Here is a 25,290-nt window from a genome sequence, read left to right as displayed (position 1 = left end):
ACAGGGGAACATACTGACTGACAGAGATAAAATAAAAGGAAGATGTAAGCAATACACTGAAGAACTGTATAAAAGAGATGCCAGGATGACAAATTCATTCATGGAGGAACGGTACGATGATGAATCAGAAATTTTAGAATGTGAGGTGAAAGCTGCTCTTAAAATACTTGAAAGAAACAAATCACCAGGAACAGATGGCATACCAACAGAGTTGCTACAAGCTACTGAGACTGAATCTGTCCAAAGTTTGACAAAAATTTGTTAACAAATAATGGAAAACTAAACAATGGCCCACAGACTGGAAGTGTCCAATATGCATCCCAATTCCAAAGAAAGGGGATCCCAGGGACTGCAGTAATTGTCGAACTATTGACTTCATATCCCATGCAAGTAAAGTAATGCTCAAGATTCTACAACAAAGATTGCGACTCCATCATCATCAACTATGCCATCCAACAAGATAAGCCTCAAAAGACCTTCTCTCTATCCCATTAGTCAAAACAGCCAGACTGGTGAGGACTAGAGAGAGGGCTTTTTCAATTGTGGCCCCCACCCTGTGGAATTCCCTCCCAAATGATCTCCGCCATGCCCCCTCCTTAATGAGTTTCCACCAGGCTGTGAAGTCCTGGCACTTCAGGCAGGCTTTTGGGGTGGGCTAGATTTTATTATTCCTGTTTCCAGATTTTTAATGCTTATTGTATTTGTATGTTTATTTTGTACGTCGCCCAGAGTGGCTGGATAGCCAGCCAGATGGGCGACTAAGAAATTCAATAAATAATAATATATGGAGCGACAAATGCCGGATGTCCAAACTGGATTTAGAAAAGGAAAAGGTACCAGAGATCTTATTGCAAACATATGTTGGATAATGGAACGGACCAAGGAATTTCAGGGGGAAATAACCCTATGCTTTATAGATTACAGCAAAGCCTTTTACTGTCTAGATCATGAAAAATTATGAAATGCTTTAAAAGAAATGGGGGTGCCACAGGATCTGATTGTTCTGATGCGCAACCTATACTCTGGATAAGAGGCTACTGTAAGGACAGAATATGGCAAAACCGACAGGTTTGCAATCAGAAAGAGTGTGAGACAGGGGTGTATTTTACAGAGCTTGGAAGATTACTTTTAAAAAGTAATAAATTACAGTTACAATTACTTGGCCCAAAAAAGTAGTAATTACCGTTACAATTACAATTGCTCTGAAAGTAACTGATTACTTTACTTTTTCTCAAAAGTAATCACTACAATTACATTTCAGTTACTTTTTTAAAAAAAACTCCTTCAAGGTGCTGGCCTTGGCTGCTGCACATCTAAGAAGCCTAAAACAATATTAAAAATAAACACACACACACAGGGGGTAGTAGAATAAAAAAAATTATCCGTAAGATTAACATAATGGCATAACAGAATCTCACATCCCCCCAAGCAATGAAGATACCCCAACTCTTGAAATCAAATTTTACACTTGAAATGCTTTTATAATATGTTTCTGTTATGTCTCAAAAGAACAAGATGCTCAAAGAGCATGTCAGACAAGGAATGTCTTTTTACAGTCATTACGTTGCCACCAGTACTGAACATGCGTTCTACTGCAGCGCTTGAAGGCATGCCTGTGTTGTGCTGCAAAAAACACCGCAGCACACGTGGAAAGCCATGGAGTAATGACACTTCCCTGCTGGGAGACCTCAGGTACCTCACCAGTTCCTCCTCAGCAGTGTCCACTGCTGACTTCTTGCCCTGGGGCAGAAAGTTAAAGAAGTCATCTGCTAAGTCATCTCCTTCCTGGTCTTTATCTGAAGACTGATCACTGTCCTCATTAAGCACACCCATCTTTATTTCGGCTTTCAGCAAGGCTTCCATTGTGTATCTAAGAAAGAGAGAGGATATGTTAACACATATATGTTAGGAAACCATCATCTGCTCTTCATTTCCTGATGCTTGTCATGTCCCCTGGTTCAGGGTCCAGCCTGAGCCTGTGGATGATGACATGGAAGGTAGGAAGGTGACCAAGTCACCACACTCATGGGGCAGCACAGCAGACCCTTAAGGATTACCTGCAGCAACCCAAGGTTGTGATGAGGAGCCCCAGGAAGAAAAGGACCAGCCCCTGCCTACCACCTTAAGCCCTCTGATGCCTCCCTTGAGACGACATTTCCCTTGGAATAATCCACCCAAAGGGCTTCCCTAATGTTCTTACTTGTTGGTATGGGTGGTGGCCTGACACGATTCCAGCCGATCTAGTTTGAAGCGAGGGTGTACGCAGGCTGCCAGAAGAAGCAGATCCCTGCCAGATCCCCACCTCTCAAGGGTTGTCTGCTGCTGCTTCAGCATTTTGGGAGGAGGGGTGTCATGCATTGGTTCAGGAAGGCCACGTCTCCTTGCCTTTATTGCTTCTTCAATTGCTCTCAGCTTCTCAGGGTGTGCCCTCTGAAGAAGGAGAACAAAGCATGAATCCAAGAAAAAATGGAAGAGGAACTTCACAATTTAAACATAAATAGACAATGGACACTCTTTGAGGACCAGCATGACAAAGGCTTACCTCAAAATGTTTCTTCACATTGGATGAGGAGGAAACAGCTGATCTCAGATTTTTGATCCTTGGAAGGCAGTAATTGCATGGTACAACAACATTTTTCCCACTCTGGCTCACAAATGTACAAGCTTTCTCAAAGCCAAACCATGGTACTTGCTGTTCTGCAGATGTGGCTGTGGGCAACTGGCACTGCTTCATGCCCTCCTCCTCCTCGTGCACAGGGCCTCCTTTCTGAACCTCACTTTCTAGTTTTGCCTCCTCAGGATCAACAAGCTGTGACTCAAGTGGCCGCACTAACTGACTGCTGCTCTCAGCAGCAAAACCTGCAACAGGCGTCTCTGTAATAAACAAGAGATAATGCTCCTATGTGGGTGAACTTCAGCTGTGATGTGCCCCCATCTCTTCCCCATGCTGCAAGATGCCCCAGTCAGAGTGGAAGTAAGCAGGTCGATAGCACAATTAAAAGAGATCCTATTTGCATCATTTTTGCTCACTAAATAACCCTGCCTGGGCCAGTCTAACCTACTATCTCACAGGGTTGTTGTGAGAACAAAATGAGACTAGGGTTCAAATCCCCACATAGCCATGAAGCTCACTGAGTGACCTTGGGCCAGTCACTGCCTCTCAGCCTCATGAAAACCCTATTCATAGGGTCACCATAAGTTGGAATCAACTTGAAGGTGGTACATATATTTTTTATTTTGAATATGATGATTATGATAATAAATATGCAGCATTTCAAATTAATTCTGTATGAGAAGCATTCCATGCCAAGCTTGGAAAACCAAGGATGAGGTATAAAATGTAGACAAAAATACTTTTGACAAAATGCTGTTTATATTATATATATATATGAGCCTGGGTAGGGAACATTTAATCTAGCCTACTTGCTTTCAGCAAGAAGGGTTAAGTGCCTTCAGGCTAGGGCAGTCACCAGAAGGCCACAGCAGAGACAAAGGAGCCTAGTGTTGTGGAGATGTTAGATGGGAGCTTTGGGGAGTAAAGATGGAGGCTCCTGAAGGCTGCAATTCTAAACACACTTACTAAGGGATTAAGCCCCATAGAACTCAACAGGACTGACTTCTAAGTAGATATAGTTTGGACTGTGCTGTTGGTAAACCTTGACTAGGGTTCTTCTGCAAAGACATCCATATCCAAGCAGGGTTGGCAACCCCCTGCCTGGAATACCCTGCCCTTATCTTTTAATGTGGCTGCTCCAAATGTTTTTACAGATTTGACCCTTTACTTCAGAAAGAGGTCTGAAAAATGAGTAAGAAGTATCTTTTAAAATTGTTCTTTTCAATTCACTCTTGAATGAACATCATACCTAGGGCAGATCCACATCATTCCTTTAAAGCACATTCAACACCCATTTGAAGCACATGAATCCCACCACAGAATCATGGGAACTGCAGTTTGTTAAGAGTGGTGAGAACTATAACTGTGAGGGGGAAATGACACTTCCCAGAATTCTTTAGGGGAAGTCATGCGCTTTAAATGCGAGTTGGATGTGCTTTACACATATTGTGTGAATCCGCTTAATAAATTTTGCCTGCATGTAAATTGTTTTAATTAATTTTTCAAAATGAAAATAAGCTATAAAGTGTAGTGGGTGACCATGGGCTACTCACCATTTCTCAGCCTATCTGCCCCTCAGGATGAAAACAATGGAGAACCATGACTACCCCAAGGCATACTTAAAATGTAAAGGAAGTATTGTACAACCATAGTATGCAATTGGATACTTATAGGGACACAGCATGACAAAACTGGGTGGAAGTAAAAGTTCTACACTTAGGAAAAAGAATCCAAATGCACAGTTATAAGATGGGGGATACTTGGCTCAGCAGTACGACATGCAAGAAGGATCTTGGAATTGTTGTTGATCACAAGCTGAATATGAGCCAACAGTGTGATGTGGCTGCAAAAAAGGCAAATGCTATATCAGGCTGCATTAACAGAAGTATAGTTTCCAAATCATGTGAAGTATTAGTTCTCCTCTATTCAGCACTGGTTAGGCCTCATCTTGAGTGCTGTGTCCAGTTCTGGTCTCTGCACTTCAAGAAGGATGCAGACAAACTGGAACAGGTTCAAAAGAGGGCAACAAGGATGATCAGGGGATTGGAAACAACGCCCTATGAGGAGAGACTGAAGGAACTGGTCATATTTAACCTGGAGAAGAGAAGACTGAGGGGAGATATGATAGCACTCTTCAAGTACTTGAAAGGTTGCCACACAGAGGAGGGCCGGGATCTCTTCTCGATGATCCCAGAGTGCAGGACACAGAATAATGGGCTCAAGTTGCAAGAAGCCAGATTTCGACTGGACATCAGGAAAAGCTTCCTAACTGTTAGAGCCATACAACAATGGAACTAATTACTAGAGAGGTAGTGGGATCTCCGACACTGGAGGCATTCAAGAGGCAGCTGGACAGCCATCTGTCGGGAATGCTTTGATTTGGATTCCTGCTTTGAGCAGGGGGTTGGACTTGATAGCCTTATAGGCCCCTTCCAACTCTACTATTCTATGATTCTATGAAAGTATTTATATAAGCATGACTATCAAATATGTTTATTTATATAACCTGTAAAGATATTTATAGTGCAATCCTATGTTTGTTTACTCAGAAGCAAGTCCCAATGTATTCAATGGGGCTTACTCAACCAGGGAAAACTGCAGCCTCAAGTGATAAGGAACTTGTTCTTTTAACAAGTCCTTTAAGTTGAGAGCTTATCCCAGTCTGCATCTGTGTTGAAATTGCTTTTTAATATGTTTTTAAACTTTTTCTTAAAAAAAATGTTTTTAAAGCTTTTAAAAATGTTTTTAAAGATGTTTTGTTTTAATATATTTTAAAGTCTGTTTTTATGATTTTTAAAGTGTTTTTAGTGCTTTTGTTTGCTGCCCTGGGCTCCTACTGGGAGGAAGGGTGGGATATAAATAAAATAATAAAAACAAATAAACTTCATTCATTTTTTTAAAAAATGAGTATTAGTTTCCTACATAATAAAAACTGTGATAAACCCTGCCTAATTTCTTTAAAAATAGGGTTGGAGGAAGAGAGCTTTACAACACAAACACAAGTCTGCACTTTACTCACAATCATGAAAGGGCCGGGTTGCAGCCAGAGCTTTGAAAAGTTACTTTAAACTACAACTCCCATCAGCCCCAGGCAGCATGGCCACTGGATTGGGCTGATGGGAGTTGTATCTAGAGCATGGTCTGTTTAAAAAAAAGTTTTGCAGGGGAGGGGTTACGTTTTGGTGTATATCTCGGGAATTAGACCACCTAGAAACTTATTTTTTTTTTAAATTGAAGCGGAGAGTCCAGAGAGTAAGGGGTGGTAGCCAGAGAGCCGGAGCCCCCCCCAAAACCAGAGACTCCAGCCGAAAACACACGCACCGGGGCGCGCGCGCGTGCGCACACACACACACACACACACACACACACACACACAAATAATCGTCACTCACCTCCATAGCTCTTCGCCATTCTGCTGCAGCCTTCTCCTCCGTTGTTGTCCTTGCCCTGGCTTTTTCCTCCGGCGTCCATTTTTTCCTCTCAGAGTCAGACGCTAGCAGGCTCCCCCTGCCTATTCATCTCTTCCCTCGTGCCTCCTAACACAGATCACGAGGGAAGAGACAGTCTGCGCAGAGGTCCAATCAGTGTGAGGCACATGTCTTGTGTTAACCAATCACAGCCAGGAGCTGACTTCCCCTTGTTCCCGCCCCCAAGTAACGTCCAACCTAACGTGGAAACGTTAAAGTTGCAGCTGAAAAGTAGGGAAATTACTATTCGTTACGTTACTTGCCAAATGTAATGGAATTACCCACTCGTTATTTAAAATTGTAACGAATTAAAAGTAACTCGTTAAAAATAACGAGTTACTTCCAAGCTCTGACTAGCAGAAACCAGTAATGGTTTGAAATGAATGCTGATGAAAGATGAAGGGAAATCACAAAAGCAGGACTACAGCTGAACGTCAAGACTAAAGTCATGAGAACAGAACATTTATGTAACTTTAAAGTTGACAATGAGGACATTGAACTTGTCAAAGATTATCAATACCCTGGCACAGTCATTAACCAAAATGGAGACAATAGTCAAGAAATCAGAAGAAGGCTAGGACTGGGGAGGGCAGCTATGAGAGAACTAGAACAGCTCCTCAAATGCAAGGATGTTTCACTGAACAACAAATTCAGGATCATTCAGACCATGGTATTCTCAATCTCTATGTATGGATGTGAAAATTGGACAGTGAAAAAAAGCAGACAAGAGAAAAATCAAGTCATTTGAAATGTGGTGTTGGAGGAGAGCTTTGCTCATAGCATGGGCTGCAAAAAAGACAAATAATTGGGTGTTAGAACAAATTAAACAAGAACTATCACAAAAAGCTAAAATGATGAAACTGAGGTTATCATACTTTGGACACATCTTGAGAAGACATGAGTCACTAGAAAAGACAATAATGCTGGGGAAAACAGAAGGTAGTAGAAAAAGAGGAAGACCAAACAAGAGATGGATTGATTCCATAAAGGAAGCCACAGACCTGAACTTATAAGATCTGAACAGGGTGGTTTATAGTAGCATACGGCCTGTACCCAGGCCGCACTCTCTCTTCTCAGGCCATGACCCTTCTCTACAGCCTCCAAGTGCTTTTGCCTGACTGGAATATGCCCTGGAATGATGATAATGCCCCTTGCTTCTTTTTATGGAGGGTGGAGAAATGTGCGTGTATAGAAACCTCTGTTTTGTATGTGTATTAATTTCACTTTTATTGCATTTTGCTTATGTATTGTTATGGGATCAGGTATGATTTCTTTAAGCCTGTGATCTTGTATCTGGACATTGGAATCTGCAAAAGAAGAAACGTGCTCCACTGGTCTGACTAGTTTAGTCAAGTCAGCCTGTGAGGTAATGAGTTTTTTGAATCATCGGTCTACATATCCACATATACATATTTTGGAACTTTTTGCAGGGGAGAGGCCCTCCTGCTTCCCATCCTGGAGCCAGAGAGAGGCTCGTGTTTTTTAGACTCATCTTGGGGTGAAGCTGGGAAGACACACAGTGAAGCCTGTTCTCTGCACCATGGCTTTGGGGTGCCTCCTACAAGCCTGATGGAAAAGCAGGATCTATTTGACTGTTAATGCTGTGAACCTCTCCATCTTAAACTCAGGTTGTGAATACGTGCAAGTAAACCATATATTCTATAAGACACCATAATTCCACTGACCTTCTTTCCAAGAAACCAAACCCTGGATAAGCGCGGGAACCCCTGGAAGTTTTGCACTGCTCAGTGATTGGGGTGGCATGCAACAGTATTTATATGCTGCTTACTGCTTTGGAGGCCTCTGGACCAACTGTGGTGTAAAAGTAAACTATAACATAGCATCAAAACATTCCATTATGGAGTGCTGTAGGTAAGTCTCTCCTCTTCATTCCTTTATGTTCTGTCCCATTCCATTCTCAACTTGTATGCCATCCCCCACCCCTCCATCAGTCAACACTGAGTATGGTCAGTCCCTATTGGACTGGGTTTGCGGGGGTGGTGGTTGGGGGAAGGGATGGTTTCTCCCTTAGAGGTTTTTCTAAACTTTTTTTTATACTTTTGAAAACCTTGGGATCCCGTCAAGCCTGCTGATAACTCTGTCTTATGCAGGGATACATTTTGATTACCTAAGCACAAGTATTCCCATGATGATGGCTTTTAAGTTGAGGAGTAGATACACTCATGAAGGAGAGATTTATCAAGGGCTATTAGTTGTAATGACTATATGGGCGCTCCAATTTCAGATGTAGTAGGCTACTGAAAATCAGCTTCTGCGGGGATGGGTGACCTGTGACCTACCAGCTGTTGTTGGACTACAGTTCCCATCATCCGTGACTATTGGTCATGCTGGCTGAGGCGGATGGAAGTTGAAGTCTAACATCAGCTGGAGGGTCACAGGTTCTACATCCCTGTTAGAGAGGCATCCCTGTTGGAGTGGAACCAGAGAAGACGGAGATTGTCTTCAAATCCTGCTGATGGGCTTCCCAGAGGTATCTGGTCAGCCACTGTAGGAAACTGGAAGTAGGATTAGTTGTGCCTTTGGTCTAATTTGGCAGGGGTCTTATGTTCATATGAATCCACTGATCTCAAGCATGTGCCTTGTGACTGTGAAGGATATGGCTTTCAATGGATAGTTTTAGGCCTATGAATCCTACTTCAGCAGCAGTGAGACATACAGCCGCCTCAGCTAGAGCACTCGTTCAGACCTCATAATTAGTCAGCAACATATTTTTTTTTGCCTTACAGCACATTAAACCTCTCCAGCGATCGCATTAATCAGCAGAGGCAGCACTGCTCATTCATTTGCTTCTGCTATAAACAGGTCTGGCCTGTGTCCGGACACCAGCCTGCTATATAATTGCCTGTCTGTAAGGTTCTTAAGCACCACAGTAAAATATTAATTTTTTGTTGACTGAAACTGTCAGACGCGTTGGCGGTTCCTTGTTAACTTGTGCCTTCCTTATTCAGCAGAACTGGAATCTGTATGCAACGGGCAATGTCTGCTCCACATGGCTGTGGAGATACTTAATGCACTGGTTCCTGAAGCAATATCTTATTGACTAAGATTTGGCTACTGTTGCAGATATCATGCATATTCCTTATTTTCTAAAAAGTAAGAGATCTGGGAGCGGAAGCGAGGGATGGGCGGATATATCTGCTCAGGTTTCTCTCAGGTTCTCAGTTTTCCAATTATAAGTTCACCTCCAAATTTCCACATCAGTTTGTGAATTTTCTAAAAAAAATTCTCCTTATACATATTTTTGCATGCAATTTAGCCTAATATAGACATTTTTGTATTCACTCTTGCCTAATATATTTATTTTTTAATTTATTATTTGATTTATATCCCACCCTTCCTCCCAGCAGGAGCCCACAAAATATACACATTTTTGTAGGTAATTTCCCCTGATACAATGTATTTTCAGTAATATAATTACTGAAATTATGGAATGACCTGTGTGACGAGGTGTGCCTGGTGCCAACACTGTTATCTTTTTGGTGCCAGGTCAAGACTTTCCTCTTCTCCCAGGCATTGTAGCATGTGTTCTGTATTGTTTTAAATTTTTAAATTGTGTTTTAAATTGTTTTTTAAAAGATGTATTTTAAATTGTATTTGTTTTTAGTTACTGTAAACCGTACAGAGAGCTTTGGCTATGGGGCAGTATACAAGTATAATAAATAAATATAAGTATTTTTATGCATACTTTATCCTAGTATGTGCATTTTTTTGGCTGGAGAACTGTGCTGCAGTTTGGAGAGGTGTAAATTTCGAAGGATGGCTGTCTTTCAGTTCACATATTGTTTCAGAAAGTGCAGATATAGGTGTAATTGCTTTTCATTGCAAACAGAATAGAATTTCTACTCCATCCCTAATGGAAGCCTATCCATTTCCTCTAAAAGCCCTGACCCCAATCCCAGATCTGTGAGGGTGAGATATTGCTTCTAAAGTGGATATGGAGAGACACTTTGCACATGCTCAGAGACTCTGATCCCAATGGGGTGGGTGACATTTGACACATGGATGTGCCCAATTATACTTGCAAGAGGATGTTGCCTTGACCAGAGAACTCGGATCCTAGTTGCTTTTGTGGAAGGGTACTGCTGCAGGTATTCACAAGGGTGCATGCAAACTTTCTGAGGGCACAATCCAATTCCTATGAGGGGGCTGAGGGAAGTTGGTTATGGTGGACCCCTGGCTGAGCTGGCAGGGTCCTGGCTCCACGAGGCTCCACTGACGGAAACCTCTCTGCCATGGCGGAGCTGGGACACTGCTGGCGTAAGGCTCAAAAAAGGGGCATTCTGGGGGCGTGTCAAAGGAAGAGCCAAGGGGGGAGTGACTTACGCAACATCCAACTCCCATTCAGAGCGCTCCTACGGGTCCCAATCTGGGCCAAAGTTACACTGAGAAAAAGGTTGGTCTAAGAAAATAATTTGAATGGAAGTCAATGGAGAGCACTTACTTGCCAGTAGGGGTATTCATGAGACTCGCCTTTTTCTTTTTCACTTGTTTGTGCAGCTCCTAAAGGAGCTGACTTTCCACCAGCCTGGAGGCTCCTGAACAGGGGTATAGTCATCTGGGGACTCGGGGAGGGGGTCTTAGACCCCTTACTTTTTCAGGAGCAGGGTCCCAGCACGGCCCCTATGCCTCAAGCATGCTACGAGCCAATCAGCATGAAAGGGGAGTGTGTTAGACACTGAGAAGAGTCTTCCAGTATGCTTCCTGTCCTTTTCTGCTGATTGAAGCCAATCAAAGTGATAGGAGGTAACTCAGCCACTGAGAAGATTCTTCTCAGCCAACACACTCTCCTTTGGAATCATAGAACAGTAGAGTTGGAAGGGACCTATAATGCCATCGAGTCCAACCCCCTGCTCAATGCGTATTTCATACTTATTGGGTCCTAGGGACGGCTGTTGTTGTGGGACAGGGCACTGTACATTGCCATGAAGGTATCATTCTCAACCCAGCAGGGGAAAAAAAGGGGGGGAGGGGGTGTGGCTGTGACTATCATGAAGAGACCCTGCACATCTGAATTTCCCACTACACTACTGCTCCTGAAAGGGTAATAGATGTCGTGGAGCTTCACTCCAGCTCCTCCTCTGCCAGCACCCCCGAGTCGGATTGCTCTGCTTGACATCTTGTCTCTAATGGGGAATGTGAGTGGGTGGGTGGGTGGGGGAGTTAAGTTAAAAAAAACAACCCTGGGCATTCTGGGGGAGGGAAAAAAGACTATGCCTGCCTGCAGCAATATCTATCTCTGGTTATTATGAGGTATACAACTGTAACAACAATTCTCTTAAAATACACACTGATTATTGCCATTTAATCTTGAGTATATTTTAAAATTCAGGATTTTGCTTTCCTCCTGTGTTCCTCTTCTCTCTATAGAAACTCGAATCAGTGCCCCTGGTTGACCCTAAGCAGGAGTCTCTGGCCAACAAGAGTTGCAATCAAAAAGACAAACCTGCCTGAAAGGGCAGCTTTTACTGTTCTGTCACACCCAGGTGTGACTGAGAGACAGAATCCAAAAAAAGGGGCTATGCTGGCCTGCCTCTGGGTAGCTCCCATTGAGTTTAAAGGACAATGTAAATGGCAAGGAATGGGACACATCAAGTACAGATTTTACACATGACTCTGGTAATGGAGTAGAGTTCCTTGATTGGAAAGACCAACTTCTTTTTAATGTACAAAAAGTCGTTCCTGTGTGGATTGGAATCAGGGCTTAGGGGAAGGTGGTTAATCCTTTCTGCTGTTCAATTTTCCCCCTGAAAATGCTCCTCCTTCCCCTCTGCGGTAACATTTATGGGTATACCTGGCTATGCTTGTACATTTTGTGAATGGGGGCAAACAGCTGCTTCAAGAAAGTGTGTGCTATGGTGTTTTTAGTGGGAAAATAGCACCAAGGAAATTGTTAATCTCATTCTCCTGTGCTATGTGTGGGGACCCTTACTCAGTGTGGCTGGTCAAGCCTCGGGGAGCCCCTTCCACTTTCCATCATTGCCCAGCTGATCAGCCATCAGGTGAGTGGCAGGGAAAAGATAACTGTCCACGAGATGCTAATGGCAGCATGGAAACAGCGATTTTAGCTGCATCAGGATCGCTGGGGAGCACAGGCATTAACCTGCATCCCCAAGCAATCCCACTGCAATTATGAAGGGAGAGAGGTCAAAATGTGTGTCTGTCTATGTGTGGGAGAGGGAGAGAGTGAAGGGAAGGTTGTGTGATTGTGTGTGAGAAACAGAATGGAAAAGGTGTGTGTGTGTGTGTGTGTGTGTGTGTGTGTGTGAGAGTGAGTGAGTGAGTGAGTGAGAGAGTGAGAGAGAGAGAGAATGCCTGTGTATGTAAGATATTTTAATGATTATTCTGTATTGCTTTTTTATGTTGCTGTACACTGCCCTGACATCTTGCGAGAGGGCAGTATATATTTAGAAATACATAAATGGGTGGGGGAGCAGGTGTCCATGTGTGTATGGCTCTCTGTGTATGGGGGGATATGTGTGCGATGGGGATAGGATGTAGTGGCAGGTTGCCATCCCTGGCCATACTTGCCACTGTTTTTGGCTCCACACACTGGCCTGTGGCTTTCAACTAGCCGCCCACCGCTGCATGCAGGCCAAAAAGTTGCCCACCCCTGCCCAATGACATGGTCCTGATCTAGATCAGTCCCCACTCCTTGTAATGTCTATGAACCGATCCTGGATCCAGAGAAGGATTCCAGAATGCTCTGGCCTTGGCCCAGGCTGGTCCATCCCAAGACTTAAGCCACATCCACACCAGACATTCATTCTATGTTAAACAGTCATGACTTCCCCCAAAGAATCCTGGGACATGAAGTGTGTGAAGCATTCTGAGAGCTGCTAGGAGACCCTTATTCCCTCACAGAGCTCCAATTCCCAGAATTCTCTGGGAAGTGGGCAGGCCCGGCTCCAGGCATGCGGGGACCCTTGGGCATCAGCTTGCCCTGGCCCCTGGTGTGCTTGTGCGTGCTTGTCCATACGCGTGCGTGCACGCGGCCCCTCCACACACCCCCACAGCCCCCCTACCTGTCTAGTCTTTACTATTGCCCTTAATGAAGATGGCAGCCGCGGTTTCCCTAAGGGGCATGAAGCCTCCGCTGCCATCTTTGTTGATGGCACACGTCCGTGCTATGCGCGCACATCTCTGCCATCAATTAAGATGGTGGCAGCAGCTTCAGTACCTTAGGGAAGCTGTAGCCACCATCTTCATTAAGGGTAATGCTAAAAAGCCAGCTGACAGGTAAGTGGGGGGGGGTGGGGGGGCGTGGATCATGGAAGGGGAGCGGAAGGCCCCTCAGGGGCTCCTGTAGCTCCGGGGCCCTCGGGTCAGTGCCCAACCTGGCCGCCCTGTAGAACCAGCCCTGGAAGTGGGGCTGACTGTTAAATCACTCTGGCCATTGGAACTCTGTCAGGCGAACAGGAGTCTCCTAATAACACTCACCACCCTTCACAAACTACACTTCCCAGGATTCTTTGGGGGAAGCCAGGGCTGTTTTAAGCAGAATAAATGTCTGATGTGGATGTGGCCTTACAGAGAACTCTAGAAGTCAACTGTATGTAATTGTGAGCAAGGAAAGAAAATAAACCTCTTCATTTAATAATCATAGCCTCAGTCTGGGTTCTTATTTCCAAGAGCCTCTGAACTCAACACTGGCAACGAAAGTGATAACAAACACCACTAGTGAACAAAACAAAGAAGACACACAGAATTCCAGTTATGGAATCCCTTTGCTACATCTCTTTTGACCCGAAGGCTATACATAAGACATTTCTGTATTGCAATGAAAGGTTGTCATTCATGCCCCGTGTGTGGAAAAGGAAAATGCTATTGTTGCAATGGGGAAAAAAGCCCTCTCCCATATCCTGGAGGTGGGGAGATTTTTTTCCACTGAGAGAGACCACATAGGGTGAGATTTCTTCAATATATGGTCCATTTTTTGCCCTGCCTTTCAGAATGCTGACAGTTTACTAGTAATAAATTTTTAAAAACCTTCTTCTGCATGAAGCCTTGTAAGGTAACATGGCCAGCCAAACTGGTTCCCTCCTGCACGGCTGCCAGATGATACCTAATAATTAAATGGCTTTGAATTTTCACAAATCGCCTACAGCATTCTGCTGAAATCCTGCAGAAACATTTTTTTAAAAATTTCAACACACAATGCAATGGAGTTGCAGAGGCATAAACACGGACATCGTTTGATGCATTCTGCTAGGGGGATTTTAAAATTGGAACACTATAAGGTTACGAACAGCCAGATGGTCTTCTGCGGTCACTCATAATAGTTAATTCAATTAACTGGGAGCAATCCGTCTGTAATTGAGGTAGTAGCTAAGGGGTCCATTATCTCCTCTTGTACCTGTAATTTCCATTGTAGAGTGGCTAATTGCATGGTTATGGACTAATCAAGTTGAAATTTACATTAATTATGGAAAGAATATGCTTGTTGGCCTTAGCATATAAGTAAAAACATGTTAGTGTGTTATTGCTCTACAGGGAAAACAGAAACAGTTGACATCACTCCTAGAATTCTTTACTGGGGTCTAGGAGAGGGGCTCCAAGTTATGCAGCAAAATGCAAGTCTGGTTTCTGCTCTTTGAGTGTTCAGCTAAACATGTTGAGGGCTAAAAGTAGGGAGGGGCAGGGGTGTGCACACAAGTCCTGTCCCAGTACATGCTGGGTGAACTTGCTCTACCCCTGACCTTCCCTCGTTGAGTGGCAAGGTCTGAAGGGGGCTTCTAAGTGCTTTGGGCTGAACTCGCTTAGAAACCTTCTTGCGTTAAGAACTTAAGACAAGCCCTACTGGATCAGTCCAAAGGCCCATGCAGTCCAGCATTCTGTTCTCACAGTAGCAAACCAGATGCCTATGGGAAGCCTGCAAGAGGGAGCTGAGAGCGACAGCTCTCTTCCCACTTGTGATGCCTGGCAACTAGTATTCAGAGGCACACCACCTCCAACAGTGGAGGAAGAACATAGCCTTATTGTCCATGGATTTGTCTAATCCTCTTTTGCTTTATCACTACATCCTGTTGGAGGGAATTCCTTGGTTTAACTACTGCATGTGCTGGGTGAAGGAGGACTCTCTTTTGTCTGCCTTGAATCTTTCAGCATTCCGCTTTCTTGGGTGGCCCTGAGTTCTATTATTATGAGAGAGAGAGAGAGAGAGAGAGAGAGAGAGAGAGAGAGCATTCTCTGTATCTACTTTCTCCATGCCATGCATAGGAATATAGGAAAGTGCCTTGTACTGAGTGAAATAGTTGGTCCATCTAGCTCAGTACCATCTACACTGACTGGCAGTGGCTCTCTGGGATTTCAGACAGGGAGTCTCTCCCAGCCTTTCCTGGAATTTGATCATGGGGCCTTCTGCATGCAAGGCAGATGCTCTACCACTGAGTTGTAGGCCTTCCCCAAAGGGCCATAATCACCATAAAACGGAATGTTGGGTGGAGTTAGGGCAAGTGACTGGTGGAGAGTGTCTGCTGAGAACGACAGCTGAAGAGTTGCTAGGAAAAAGACAGAGTGGGAATTGAGATGGGAGAGAGAAAAAACATGGAAAAGGAGGTACGATAACAGTTAAGGAGGAGAACTGAGATACGTTCAGGTATTTGCATGAACATATGAATCCAACTCTATGGACGGGACAGTGGTATGCACACAAGTTCTGCCTCCAGTGTCCCAGTGCACATTGCCCAGGACATAACTATTGTGGCTAGTAGCCTTTGATAGCTTTATCTTACATGAATTGACCTAATCCTCTTTTAAAGCTATCCAAGTTGGTGGCCATCACTGCTTCTTGTGGGAATGAATTCCATAGTTCAATTATGTGTTATCAGGGGCTCCAGCATTCTAGTGAATGCCTCTGGAAGCCGTCTTCAGAACTTCCTACTTGACGTTTCATGTTTGCTTTTGCCCTCTTGCCATATTTTTGCCCTCTTGTGTTCAGGGTGAATGCCTGAAGAGAGCTATTGTTGTCTGTTCTGGCCTCAATACGTTAGACCAGTGTTTCCCAACTTTTTTTGCTATGTGGCCCAACTGGCTTTTGGCCTGACATGTCATGGCCTAGTGGGGATCATAGCTGAGCAATGTTTTGAAACCAAAGAAATGTCAATAACAACAATAACTTAGTTCAATTTAAAAGTATTTAATGGAACAATGTTTCTCATTTGAACAATTTCTATGTGAAAATAAAACATTGCAGGCATCTGCCGAATGAAAAAAAAACCTCAAACCAGTTTAAGCTGAAGCTACTTTAATGAGAGATGTTCTCCTGAATTTTCTGCACCAGTTTCCCAATCCTAAGTTCTGTTGTAGAAAGCACACATCTAAGATCTGCCTCACATTCAAGGTGGTTCTGAGCCTTTGTCTTCAGCTGCACCAACGTCGAGAAGCCTGATTCACAAAGATAAGTCGTTGCAAAGGGCAGGAGCTTCCGAAGGCATTCCTTCGCAATGTTGGGGTAGCTTCCCATCATTTTTGGCCAAAACTCATAGATAGAGGAAGCTTCAAAGACATTTCTGCATCCAGAATCATTTTGAAGTTCAATCAGTTCATCTTGCAGGTCATCCTGGACGTCACTGACTTTAACAAGAAAAGGATTCCTCATGAGCACCAGTCCTTCTCTCCCAATTTCTGGAAAGTACTGCAGAAATTCTTCTCGGAGACAGCTGTGTGTCACAACATCCTTTGCAACGCCAGGATCCAACGGATCATCAGTGACTGCTGAAAGAGATTCGAACATGGCAAAGTTCCCTTCCTCAGCCTTTCATTTCCAGTTTTCAAGCTTCTGTATAAATGCACTGAGAGTGTCAATGAACTGAATGATAGTTGTTCCCTTTCCTTGCAGCTTTAGATTCAGTCTGTTCAGTTGATGAAAAAAAACCACAAGGTATGCGCAGCGAAAGACCCACAGCTTTTCATGGAAGGAAGCTTCAAGTCAGTGGCGTCACTAGCGGGAGTGCGGAGGGGTGCGGACCTCTGGTGCATGCGCTCCCAGGGGCATAGATGAGGTGGCTGGCCTCGAGTGCGCGCGCGTGTGTACACGCACTCAAGGCCAGCCACCCTGCCTATGCCCCTGGGAGGATGTGCGCTGGAGGGGCACCCAGCCGCAGAAGGCCTGGGAACGCCGGCACGCCTCCCTCGCCCCGCCGACGCTGCTCCCGCTCCCGCTCTTGTCTTCCCGCCCGCCCGCCCGCCTCCGAGGAGGAGTCGGCGCAGCCTTGCCGGGCAATGGCACGGGGCGGGGTGGCTGTGGGTGTCACCCCCCTCATGGTGACACCTGGGTGTGGGCCGCACCCTCCGCACCCCGGTAGGGATGCCCCTGCTTCAAGTTTGTGCTTTTCTTGCATCTGTAGGAAACTCTGCAACTCTTCCCAGAGTTCAAACACTCGTGCCACAACATTGCCTTTTGATAGCCAACACACCTTGCTGTAGTAGAGCAGGTTCTTATGCTCTGAATCCATTTATGTGCACAATTGCTCGAACAGTCGGGAATTCAAAGCACTGCTTTTCACATAGTTCACAATTTTGATGACTTGTTCAAGAACATCCTGAAGATGAGATGGAAGGGTTTTTGAAGCAAGAGCTTGCTGATGAATCAGACAGTGAACACCAATGATGCCTGGAGATCAATCTTGAAAAAGCGTTTGGAAGCCACTTTTTGCTCCTAGCATAGCTGGGGCACCATTGGTGCACACTCCACATAGATTGTGCCAGTTCAGTCCCTCATGGTCAAAGAACTGTGATACTATTTCCATCACATCCACAGCTCTGGTATTTCTTTCGAGAGAACGGCAGAATAAGAATTCTTCCTTGATGGAATCACCCTTCACATACCGAACGAAGACAAGAAGCTGGGAACAGGATGAAACATCTGTGGATTCATCCAACTGAATTGAGAACAATGCAAATGCAGCGTCTTTGATTTCAGCAATCACCTGTTCTTTTATGTCGCTAGACAAGTCAGCAATCCTTCTTTGAACCGTATTATTCGATAAAGAAATTTTGTGGAGCTTATTTTCAGCTTCTTCTCCAAGCAGAATACGAGCCATCTTCAGAGCACATGACTTGATCAGAGACTCTCCGACTGTGTGAGGTTTCTTCTGTTGCGCAATGAGGAAGCTGACAGCATAAGAAGCCTCTGTAAGACACTTGTCTTGCCAAAACAATGCTCCACTTTGATCCAAGCGCTGGCGCTTCACGTTCTCTTCCATTCGCTTGAAGTAGTCCACATCCTTATGTTGATGTTGTGGATGCATCTTCTCTAAATGGAGCTTCAACTTCGATGGGCGCAAAGAGTGATTTCCGAGAACTTTCTGGCACAGAACGCATTGTCCCTTTAATTCTCCATGATCATGGAAGGATGTGAATCCAAACTTTATGTATTGCTCATCATATCCTCTTTTTGTCATTTCAGAAGGGTTTCTGGAGTAAAACTTTGAAATACCTAGAAAACAGCAAATAAAAAATAATGTAAAAAAAAACAAGACTAAAAAAAATGCAGGGAATAGAAAAAAATGGACATATGATCATAGCCATTAGATCGGATTTCAGATCCAGGAATAGCTTGAGTAGCATGGCCCCTACATTTTTTTATCAGCATGCAATGAATCGATGCTACTTGAGGGACGACCCCGTTTATGTATCTTTTCACCATATTATACCATATATATGTGTATTATAACATATATATGTTCTTCACTATAGAGGTTGTTACCATGAAATATATGAACAAGATAACTTACCTACAAATAGTGTCTTGGAATCTGATAAACAAGAGAGAGTGACATGCGCGTCTGACTCAAGCGCGCCACAAAACACAAGTGAATAAGTTGTTGGCAACTGCCAGAAACCAAACACTACGCAGAACATGGTATGACTCATGCAAGTTGCATGAGTCATACCGTGTTCTGCCAACTTTGTCAGGTACAACTCGAAAATGGTGTGGCCATATGCCTGTCAAGAAAAAAAAGACAAGAATTGGGCAGTCTCTGTGGCCCACCTGGAAAATATGTTGTGGCCCACCAGTGGGCCATGGCCCACGATTGGGAACCCCTGCGTTAGACTGTGTATCTATCCAGTCAGCTAAAGTCAAATCCAATCCATACTTTCATGTGGATTAAATCAATCTTCAACTTTATTGATAAGTTGAACACAACTTGAGCAGCAAGCAAACTCTCCATGCAGATGATGAAATACTTAGAAGGATTAGTGGATGGCTGAATCTAACTCAGGTAAAAGAGATTATATGGATGAGGTGAAAAGGTAAGGCCCTCGAGGCTATAACAGAGTGGCAGAGAATAAGGCCAGAGGATGGTTTTTCTTCTTCTGAAGAGAACTGGTCCAAACAGGACTAGATCTTCTATGTAGGAACAACCAATCAGTGCAGGGTACTCACTGAGGCCTGATTAGTTGCTAACAGCAATGGAGGGAAAATTATAGGAGTTCTAAACACAGAGACTAGGAGGCAATATAACAAATAAAACAATGTCCAGTTGGGGCAATATCTAGAGAAGTGGGAGCAATTAAGAATGTTGCTATCCCTGATCAATAGTACAACATAGACAGATAACAGAAGGAAAATGGGAAAAAACTGATTCAACATCTCACTCAGAATACAACAAATGGTTTGACATTGGTGTAAAACAGAGTCATATGCTATTGGTATGTCTATGCTATGGACTTCAACCAGCTTAAGCCATTGGCCCTCCCCAAGGAGGGAGTCTATTAAGGTTATCTAGATATCTCTAAAAGACCATTCCCAGCATTATTATCAGCTTCAACTCCCAGGATACTTTGGGGGAAGCCCGCACAGTTACGTTTTACCAATGTCAATCCAAAGTACAACAAGATAAGAATGAACTTGATTCTTACGAAGGTCCATCTAGTCCTTTATTCTGTTCCCAGCTGCCCCCACAGACTCCAAGGAGTCAAGCAGTAATTCCCCAGCACTGCTTTCTTGAATCTATCATCTAGTTAGGAACATAAACATGGTGAGTACCTCCTGTGGAGGCTGGACCATTAGGGGAAATGGGGCACCGCCCCATCAATCTCAGTTTGCCCTCAGCCAACCTCCACCTGCCTGCCTTCTTACAACCAGTCCAGGTTGTCTGCTTCCTCCTCCTTAGTCTCTTTGTTGCTTTTTCATAACTCAGCAGGGAAGCTAATAGGGATAAACGAGAATTAGTTGGGTCTGCCTGTCATTGACTCTGTCTATCATTGGCTCTAGCACCACCTAGTGGTGGGCCTCCCAGCCTTCCACCTCACCCATCTCAATGGGCACCAGTCACAACTGAGTGCCTCCTATTCCCAGTCCAGTTGTCCTGTTCTCACACGCACACCCTTTCTCTCTTTTCTTGCACAGGTTATCCATCAGGGCAACCAAGGCATTTTCTGTACCAAAACCAAGCATAAATCTCAATTCAGATGGATGCAGAAAATCTACATTTAGCCTTCAAGGAGCCTCTCCGCTTCAGACAGTTACCCTTGAACTCTCAGAGGGCAAATGGGAACATGGGCTGGGCTAGCACACTAATTCCCATGCACCGCCCCCTCACTTGTAGCATTTCCAGTTTGCTGTAACACCTGAATAGAACTATAGTGAACTCCATATCCCCCTTGATCAATAGATTTGGCAAAAAAATAAAAAAGACAGAGAGAGCTTTCTTTCAATGCAAAAGGCTGAAAAGGAGACCCAATTCATTCATTTGCATTAAAAAGAAAGATTATGAAAGGGAGTACAATAAGATAGGATTAAAGCCATAAATATCTACAACAAAACATTAAAAAAACCCAAAGAAAGAGCAGATAAAAACAGTAGCTGAATCAATGACAGCAATAGCAGTATCACAGCCCAGTCAAACATCAGCATCTTACAAAGGTCTGCCCAAATAAATGGATCTTCAGCTGGCACTAAGAACTCATGCGGGTTCACATCATATCTTCATTTCATAACTGGGGTGCCACAGCCGAGTAGGCCTTTTCCTTGGCTGCCACACAGCACATTTCCATCAGTTGCAGAACAATTATAATGGTCTCCGCCACTGATCTTTGCACATGGGCACTGCTGATCACAATACCCCTTCAGATATTCATGTCCCCAGTCAAGGGCTTTACACAACATTACTGGCACCTTGAATTTGGCTCGGTAGCAACCAGTGCAATTCTTTTAGGGTTTTACATTTATTACATTTATTTCCCAACTTTCCTTCAAAGACCTCAAGTTACATACATGGTTCTCCCCTCCCTATTTTATCCTCACTACAACCTGTGAGGTAGGCTAGTTTGAGAGAAAATGACTGATCCATGGTCACCCAGTTAGCTTCCTGGCCAAGTGATGATTCAAACCCTGGTCTCCCAGGTCCTGTCAGGCCCAGGATGTGACTCAGGAACCAGACCAACGATTGTAGTTAATTCGTGTTTTATTAGGGTAATGTCCAAACAAAGACTGCGTTTTCTCATGAATCAATACAGGGATACAGGTCCTGCGGCATTGGGAGAAAGTTGACAGAGCAAGGGACTTCTTCCCGCCTGTTCTTTAAGAAGGGGCCAAATGGGCGCGCAATCTTTCACTCCTCCTTAACTGCCCCTCAGGTACTGCCCGCCTTCCCCCCCTTCTCTCCTGTCTTTTCAGCTGTCTGCGTGTGCGCGGTGAGGGGGGAAGCATCACCCCCTCCTCTTCTGAAGTTTCCGATTCCAGGATGGGGGATAGGGGAGGGGCTGATGGTAAACTGCCTCCCTGCTCTTTGGCTGTGAGCAGCCCTCCCTCTTCCCCCTCTTGCTCTGAGCCTGAAAGAGGGGGAGGTGTGAGAATGTCCAGGGAGGGCTCAGGCTCCCTGTTGCTAAGCGACCTTATCACTGGCAGTTCCTCTGTTTCGTCTTCACTCCAAACGGGGGAAGTTCCTCCCCCTTCCCTCTGCCATCCATCCGAATACTCTTCTCCCAACTCTCTGGGATCCAGCTCCCCGGGATTGGGACCCCAGCTCTGCCTTCCGACAGGTCCTCATCCAGTGCTATAGCCACTACATCAAACTAACTTTATATTGTACATTAATGGGATATCTTTGTCTGCATTCCTTGCCAGTTGAAGACCCTCTTACTAGTGAAAGTTAAACCTTGCTACTAAAAAACCTCTCCAATTAGTAGATTATTCTACTACTAGTAAAAATTCCTATTAGTAATATGTTTGTAAGCCACTGGTCCAGGGCTCCTGTGGTTCTCATGATATAAGAACTGACTGAACTGATTTGAATCTGAACTGCTGTGTTTCAGCTTTCAACGAAGGATACTGCTTCAATGAAATACTTAAACTATCTGACTATTCTCCATTGCTGAAAGCTTGTTCCCAATTTCATGTGCTTTATGAAACTAAAATTGAATCTATTAATTACAGCTCTTGTGCACATTTCAAGAACGAAGTACATTCTGTGCCAGCATCCAAAAGACCATGAGAGTAAATTTTACATTTTAATTTCTTATATTAATGTTCTCCATTTTAAATCTGTTTTCTCATGCCTCAACCTAAGAGGCATTTGCGATAATGGATACTTAAAGTTATGTAGGAAATGAGAAGTGTTTCATTCCTTTTTCAGTTGGGAAATACTATATTATTCTGACCCACCAAGTCAAAATCAGCCCTCCAGCTCTGTATTGTGACCAGCCACACACAAGCAAACACTTGATTTTTGGGCAGTCTTGGGCAAACAGCAAAATCAGAAATGTTCATCAAAACCTTGGTGGGCTTTGTGTTCATATTGTTTCTGAGTCTGTTCCAAAGTTCAGGACCCATCACACTCATTATCAGGGATGGGGGAACCAGTGGAGGCTGGGGGCTTCAATGTCAGTGGCGTAGTGAATAAGTTCTGGGTTTTAGTCCCAACTCTGTCCAAGGTGCTCAGCTTGGACAGTTCCTTGAAAGTTCAAACTAAAACCTGGAGCAGATTCATTGCCCCACTGACACGAGAGTCACCAACCTCCACACGGGGGAGGAATTAGATCCGGTATGCATGGAATGGTGAACCTACCTAATTTGCACTTTTCAAAACAACATTTGAAAATTAAACTCAGCTACCTTTCGAAATTTGCACTTCTCCAAATTTTCCTATCAACTAATATGTACTTATGCATATACTAGAGTGCACAGAAATTCATACATTCATGAAAATAACTCACAAAAATGCATTCTATTACTGAAAAATAACATACAAAAATGCATTATATTAGGGAAAAGGACAATAAATTCATAGAGAGATGGGCACCACTGGAGATGTATTGGACAAAGAAAGTACAAGAACAAGCATGATATTGGGGACACTGAAAACAGAGAAATGGAAATGGAATTTATTTTTTCCTCTTTTCTTGATTGATGAGATCATTAGATTAGCTTCTAGTTTGCATGACATGCATGCCGTCTCTATTAATTGCAAAATGTATAATATTTGTTAATGTTTCACTATTTTGCAACAATTTAATTTTTTTCCTTTTTTATCTTTGCTTTTTTGTCTATTTTTACACTTTAAATTTTGGAAGTGTATGATCAATGAGGAAACTGTCTGCTTCGACTGTGAATATGTATGTGACCTCCATGTTTTGTATTCTGTATTCAATTTGTTAATGTTTGTAACCTTTTTTAATGCAATAAAGTTTAAATAAAAAAACATTCTGGAAAATAGCTTTGCAAAAATGTGTAGATTAGGCAAAATTGCATACAAAAATGTGCACATTGGGAGAAATTCATACTAAAATTCTGATGAATTTTTATGAGGACTTAAAAAATAATTCACACATTGATGTGGAAATGTAGAGAACTAAAGATTGGAAAAATGGAAAATGGAGAGAAACATTAAGGGAGGTCCTAACAGGCTTGAACTTCTCCTAAGCTCTGGCTTTCCATTTCCTTTCCCCAATGTAGCTGTGGTGGTGGAAAGGGCTCAAATTCTGCCTCTCTGCCTCCTTTTGGGACTTACAACTGACAGCATCCCAAGTGCCAGGTACATATAGTTTCTTAGTGTCTCTACTCACTTAGTGAACTTTATGCTTTAGCAAACCCTTCCCCTTTTATCCTCCAAGCCACTTGGATCTTATGATTTAGGAGAACATTCCAACTTGCTTGCAGCCTGTCTGTACTCTTCTGTTGCAAGCCCAGCCATTCTCAGCTAAATGCTTTGTTAGTAACTCTGTTTAAAGCCAAGCATTCTTGAGTTAACATAACTATAAATCAAGCTGCAGGTGAGAAAAAAACCCTCAGATCTAATCCCTAGGGATTGTTATAATATGCTCTATTTTTTTTAGCGTGCATTAACTATTTCTGACAGTGCTTTTCACACTAATGAGCAATCTTTTCATGTTATAAGAGATTAATATGGAAATATGCTAGCATCGGTTAATTTAGTTATTGGGGCAACACGTAATTTTCTAGTTAATCCTATTAAATAATTAATGTCAGTTCTTTATTACCTGAAATATGCAAACCTGTTATCCAACTGAATAAAATTCTTTGGCTAAGCTTCTTTGTGGGAAATAGCACTGGATGGTTTGTAATACAATGTGTAGGCAGGGTTGTCAACTTATTTATTGACCCCTGCTTCTGTGTTTGATGTGGAAATGTTGCTTACCTCCATGCTGTGAAAAGGTGTAATTCTTACTTCCATGATGTGAAAAGTTTCCCTCACTGATTTCTTGAAGATTAGGCTACTGCCAAAGGCACAAGAGCAGACCATGTTTTTTGCTGGCCAGTTGGCCACCCTAGGATGCTCTTCATAGATGCCAATTGCGGATTGGAGATCATGAATCTGTGAAGCTGCTTTATACAAGAGTTCACCCTAGTCTCGCCCAAGGTTCATTGAGCCCAGCATTTTCTACGGCAGGTAGATGAAATTATTGACTTTGTTACTATAAGATGTAGCGATGGCTGCAAACTTGAATGGCTCTAAATCAGAGCTTGGAAAAGTTACTTTTTTGAACTACAACTCCCATCAGCCCAATCCAGTGGCCATGCTGGCTGGAGCTGATGGGAGTTGTAGTTCAAAAAAAGTAACTTTTCCAAGCTCTGCTCTAAATGCCACCCTGGGCTCCTGCTGGGAAGAAGGGTGGGATATAAATCAAATAATAAATTAAATAAAATGAGGATTATATAAGATTCATGGAGGATAAGGCTATAATGGCTACTAGTCATGATGGCTATATGTCACCTCCAGTGTC

The 25,290-nt window shown here is 43.5% G+C and overlaps 1 pseudogene; it reads right to left on the bottom strand.

The window, feature by feature from the left end:
- Positions 1-16,858: 16,858 nt before the first annotated feature.
- LOC133372011 (zinc finger BED domain-containing protein 5-like) lies at positions 16,859-24,710 on the bottom strand (annotated as a pseudogene).
- Between the last annotated feature and the right edge of the window lie 580 nt (positions 24,711-25,290).

The sequence above is a fragment of the Rhineura floridana genome, chromosome 1, assembly GCF_030035675.1.
Source record: "Rhineura floridana isolate rRhiFlo1 chromosome 1, rRhiFlo1.hap2, whole genome shotgun sequence".
Taxonomy (NCBI): domain Eukaryota; kingdom Metazoa; phylum Chordata; class Lepidosauria; order Squamata; family Rhineuridae; genus Rhineura; species Rhineura floridana.
The sequence above is the reverse complement of the archived record's forward strand: the minus strand, read 5'-3'. Positions and strand labels throughout refer to the sequence as shown.